The sequence below is a fragment of the Phoca vitulina genome, unplaced genomic scaffold (assembly GCF_004348235.1).
Source record: "Phoca vitulina isolate PV1807 unplaced genomic scaffold, GSC_HSeal_1.0 scaffold22, whole genome shotgun sequence".
In the NCBI taxonomy this organism is placed as follows: Eukaryota; Metazoa; Chordata; class Mammalia; order Carnivora; family Phocidae; genus Phoca; species Phoca vitulina.
This window is the reverse complement of record NW_022589725.1, coordinates 43,523,808-43,529,352: the sequence shown is the minus strand read 5'-3', so window position 1 is coordinate 43,529,352 and position 5,545 is coordinate 43,523,808.

Sequence of the window (5,545 nt, the reverse complement as noted above, 5' to 3'; positions counted from 1 at the left end):
GGGGTTGGGAGGATGGGTTAGCCTGGTGATGGGTATTGAGGAGGGCACGTTCTGCATGGAGCACTGGGTGTTATGCACAAACAATGAATCATGGAACACTATATCTAAAACTAATGATGTAATGTATGGGGATTAACATAACAATAAAAAAAATTAAAAAAAAAAAAAAGAAGCCTCTAGTACCTAGAGATACTGCTTTAATACTCGAGTATCCCATACCCCAATACTCCAAGGTCTCAGTTCTGGAGGACAATTATATTTTGAATATTTTGAGAAACTGTGCTATGAAAGTTATGGAGATTAACAGAGGATCCAGGCTTTTCAAGTTCTCTAAATCCTTAGAACACTGAAATGCATCTGAACTACATGTGTCAGTCAAGTACAACTTTTATTTTGTTATTAGAAGCCAGTCTCTGTGTGTGTCCCACCCAGCAAGTAGAGTGTCTTTTCTGTGGGATAGAGAAAGCAGGCATGGAGGACTGGCATTTCATCGACTATTCCCAGCTACTGTCCTAACTCAATTGCATCATACTGGAGAAACAACAATACTTAACCTGGAAAATGAGATGCCAGCTGAGAAGCTGATCACAAAAGTAAAAGTAAAAGAAAAATCAATGACTTTGAAAAATACTTTCCTGTCATTGTTGATTTCCTGATCCTCACACGGCTGGGGTGGCGGTGGGGGGTGGGGGGATTAGAACAACAGCATGCCCCTTGGCTATTTTAGAAAAAACGATGCTGGCCTGAAGCCATTGGGGAGGGTACTTTTTGAACTGCGCTTCTTGTCATTTATGAAGCCTGTTTGAGTGAGCCCTGCACGGAGCTTCTAGGGGGAGACGTGCAGACACCTTGGCAGCCATGTTGGGCGGCAGTAATGAAGACCCAGCAGCCATGATACTGAGCCTGCCTCACCAGAGGGGCTCTGAGGGGTGGACTCAGGTGACCTAGGAATCCCGAGCCAACAATGGCGTCCTGGACAGCTGTCATCTAACCTACATGGCAGGTGTGTATGAGAACCGTAACTTTATTTTTTCCATCACTAAATTTAATTTCTGTCTTGAATCCCCTTCCCAGCACAAGGGAAAAACCACCATATTTCATCTCATCGAAAACATCCTTAACTATAAGATGCACCACTACAGAGAAAAATGCTGTAATTAAATTAGTGAGAACTCAGGTGTGTGCTGACCAACACAGCGGCCATAAGCTGCATAAGGATATTGAACAGCTGAAATGGGGCTCATCAGACTTGAGATGTGAAGTGTAAACTACACCCTAAATGCCTAAGACTTACTGTGAAAAGATGAATGTGAAATATCTCAATCATTGTGTTATATTGATGACATTGAAATGGTATCTTAGACATTTGGAGTTAAATAAAAATACATGAAAATTAATTTTATTTGTTCCTTTATACCTTTTTAACATGCTTACTAGAAGATCTGCAGCATCTGTGCTCACATTAAAGCTCCAGAAAACAATACTTACTTTGAACTTGTAAATTGGTTGAAAAGGCTTTTAGGCTTATTTAGACAAATTTTTATTACATTATCATGCTTGTACATACAGAGAAGGTAAATATAAGTGAAACAGATTATTTAAGATATTCTTTTTTTTTAAGATTTTATTTATTTATTTGACAGAGAGAGAGCGATTGAGAGAGAGCACAAGCAGGGGGAGAGGCAGAGGGAGAAGCTGGCTCCCTGCCAAGCAGAAAGCCTGATGCAGGTCTCGATCCCAGGACCCTGGGATCAGGACATAAGCCAAAGGCAGATGCTAAACTGACTGAGCCACCCAGGCACCCCTATTTAAGGTATCCTTAAAACATTCATATTCAGAGGCTCTCTTCTTAATCACTTTTTGGATAAGAGTCATTAATTTCTACTATGATTTTCTGACCCACAGTCGTTCTCTGCACCATCAGAAGTAATGGTGAATACACCACTTTTTAGGGGCACCTGGGTGGCATTAGTTAAGCATCTGCCTTCGGCTCAGGTCATGATCCTGGAGTCCTCGGACTGGGGCCCCGCATTGGGCTTCCTGCTCAGCGGGGAGCCTGCTTCTCCTTCTCCCTCTGCCTGCTGCTCCCCCTGCTTGTGCTCTCTCTCCCTCTCTTTGTCAAATAAATAAATAAAATCTTTAAAAAAAATAAAAATAAAGGGAGCTCTACTATCATCTTTAGGATTTTCTTCTGAGCTACTGATGCATTCTGCAATTTTAATGTCCACAAGGAGACAAGAACAAATTCTTAGGACTCCTAGCTGGCAAATAGTGATTGCAAACTGTGTTTCAACTTCTGGGACGTTAAAATATGAGGGGAAAAACTCTTGGAATTATGAAAAGTGGTATTTCTAATCTCGCTTGGATTTAATCCCATTCTTTCCCCAAGATTGTGTTTAAATTCTGGACTGCGGAAGAGCACTTCTGATATGGCAGTGTAAGGCCCTCCAGAAATCCACTCCCTCCATAAAAGCAACAAGAACACTGGAAGAAATTGTAGGAATCACATTTTTCAGACACGAGGACATTAAGTAAGGGTTGACAATAATCCAAGGACTGTTTATTCAAGAAGAATGTCTAAATCTCAATAAGAACAGTGAACTTTGTGGCATTTTTACCTTGCCCTATTCTCTTCCCTTTTACTCCAGCTCCCTGAGAGTCTTGAACAACAGCCTCACAACTATGGTAGCTGTGAAAACCAGAATGCTAGCAGCCACTCAAGGGTCAGAACAGCTTTTGAGCTTCCTGAAAGTCCATCACTATTTGACCTTTCTTGCAACTCACTGTAAAACACCTTTCTCAGAGATTGTAGTACTTTTTCCTGACTCAGAGCCATCTGGGGCTAACAACCTTATCACTAGGGTGTTTGTTGAAAACAACCAGCAGCAATTCTTTAACATGGCAGCTGTCTGAGATAGTGATACCAGTTGGGGCTAACAAGAGGCTGACCAAAGTCTTATAATAAAAAAACTGGGAATGAGTTGTCTGTAGCAGGCTTTGAAAAAGCTCTGACATCTTCCTGTGAATCTGGAAGACTATGTACATGTGCAGGAATGTGTGAATGCCCAGAAAAAAACCCGAGATTCAAGCGTTGAAGACACGCCTCAGTACACACACAGACCCCTTGGCAAAGGCTAGGTAACTTATTGGTTTAAGGCACTGAAGAAAAGCACTGCCCAATCACTAGCTGAACACTAAAACTGAGCAGAGACCTCAATGGCTGTGTACAACAAGGAATACAGAATTTACATAATTAATCCAGAGAAGTCACTAAACAATTAGCAAAAATAAATAACCATGGAGAAGGCAGAAGAATCCAATTTCCAGAATTGCCATATTATATAATTCAAAATGTCCAGTTTTTAACAAAAGATTATGAGACATAAGACAAACAAGAAAGTATAGCCCAAAGATGGAAAAAAAAAAGAGGGCGCCTGGGTGGCTCAGTTGGTTAAGCGACTGCCTTCGGCTCAGGTCATGATCCTGGAGTCCCAGGATCGAGTCCCGCATCGGGCTCCCTGCTCGGCGGGGAGTCTGCTTCTCCCTCTGCCCCTCCCCCTCTCATGTGCTCTCTCTCATTCTCTCTCTCTCAAATAAATAAATAAAATCTTTGAAAAAAAAAAGAAGAATGCCATGAGCCAAAGACTATGGGCAACCTCTCGAAGCTGAGAAGGGCAAGGAAGGGAGAGCCTCCAGGAGGGAATGAAGCTCTGTTGACATCTTGATTTTAGTCCAATGAGATGAATTTCAGACTTCTAAACTATGGAACTGTAAGATAATAAATTTTTGTTATAAGCCAGTATTAGTGGTAATTTGTTTTAATAAGCATAGAAAATGAATGAAAAGCTCAAAAAATTATATATCCACACAAAAATTTATACATGAATATACATAGCAGCCTTATTCATAATAGCCAAAAAGTAGAAAAATTCAAATATCCATATTGATGAATGGATAAAGAAAAGGTGGTATATCCATACAAGGTAATGTTGTTGTTGTTGTTTTTCCATAAAAAATGATGAAGGGGTCATATATGTCACAACATGGATGAAACTAAAAACATTATATCAAGTGAAAGAAGTTAGTCACAGAAGGACAAATATTTTATGTTTCCTTTTATATGACATGTCCAGAATTAGGTAAATCCATAGAGACAGAAAGTAGACTAGAGATTGTTCCTGGAGATTGGGGCAAGCGGGGAGTAGAGAGTGCCTGCAGATGGGTATAGGGTTTCTTTTTCAGGTGATGAAATGTTCTAGAATTAAACAATGGTGATGGTCCCATGAGCCTGTGAAGATGCTCAAAACTACTGAATTATACCCTTTAAAGGGTGAACTGTGTGGTATGTGAACTATATCTCAACAAAGGAAAAATAAATGTCCTTTTTATTTACACTCAAATGTACTTATACTCAAAAATAAAACTAAAGTTTCATTGAAGTAAAATTCATGACCATGTGAGGGAGCAGCTGCTCATGGCATGAGGCCCTGGAGGACATGACTGGTTCTCAGCCACCATCCACCCATGCTGATATGTCCTCACTGTGGTCTAGGGTCCAACCACAGGTGCATCCAAGCAGATCCACCACCTCTCCTCTTTCTGCAGTCTCAAGGCCTCTGAAGACTGGTCCTCTCACAAGCTACTTCTTTTCCACTTTGGGCAGGCTCACAAGTCACAGCAATGACTTGCGGAGTGATGGGACACCCTGGAGTCTCTCTGGCTTGTTGCTTGTAGAGTCCATTTGTTATTGTATGCCATCTCGGTTGTAGGGGGTGCCTTACATCTTGCTTCCTCCCATAGTTCCCCAGGACAAGCAAGTCGTGTGTTCTCTCTCTCCGAGGATCTTCAAACCCACCTTGGGATTCTTTCACTGCCCTGATCTGGAGTCAGCCTAGGGAGGGAGGAGCAGGGAAATGGCTCTTGGTTCTGGGCCACCAGTGTCTACCTCTTTGGTTCTACTCTAGCTTCTCTCTCACCCGCACTTTAGAGAACCTTCAGCCAATCTGGATATAGATATAAACTAGCTCTTTGTATGGTATAGTCTTCTGAATCTTCTGTCTTAAAACCAACTGTGGCTAAAGAAAATCAGAAGCCAAATATCTGACTCTTCATTTCTCTATATTTTACAGTTATATTCCATCTTTGAGGAAAGATGGCAACATGCCCTTACCCCCTGAGCTGGGTACTAGGAATTATGGGGGGAGAACCTTAAATTACTGTTTCATGCTTTTATCACCACGTACCAAATTTGCAAAATGGCCAAGTTTTGAATGAAACACAAATCAGAAATAGTCATGGTTCAGGGACTTGGTCCCTATTCAGGGCGTGCTTTAACTGAATGATTCTACCACACCTGAAGGTTTTTGTGAAACCTTAAAATATCAATATGTACATTCATCTGATATACTAGAAAAGCTTTCTTTCTTCAGAAAGTCTGTCTCTCATATGTGTTCAATACAAAATTATAACCACGGGCATACCTGAAGAACAATAAAACAAATTGCTGAGCTATGAATGAAAATGTATATCTTAGGTTTACAATTGA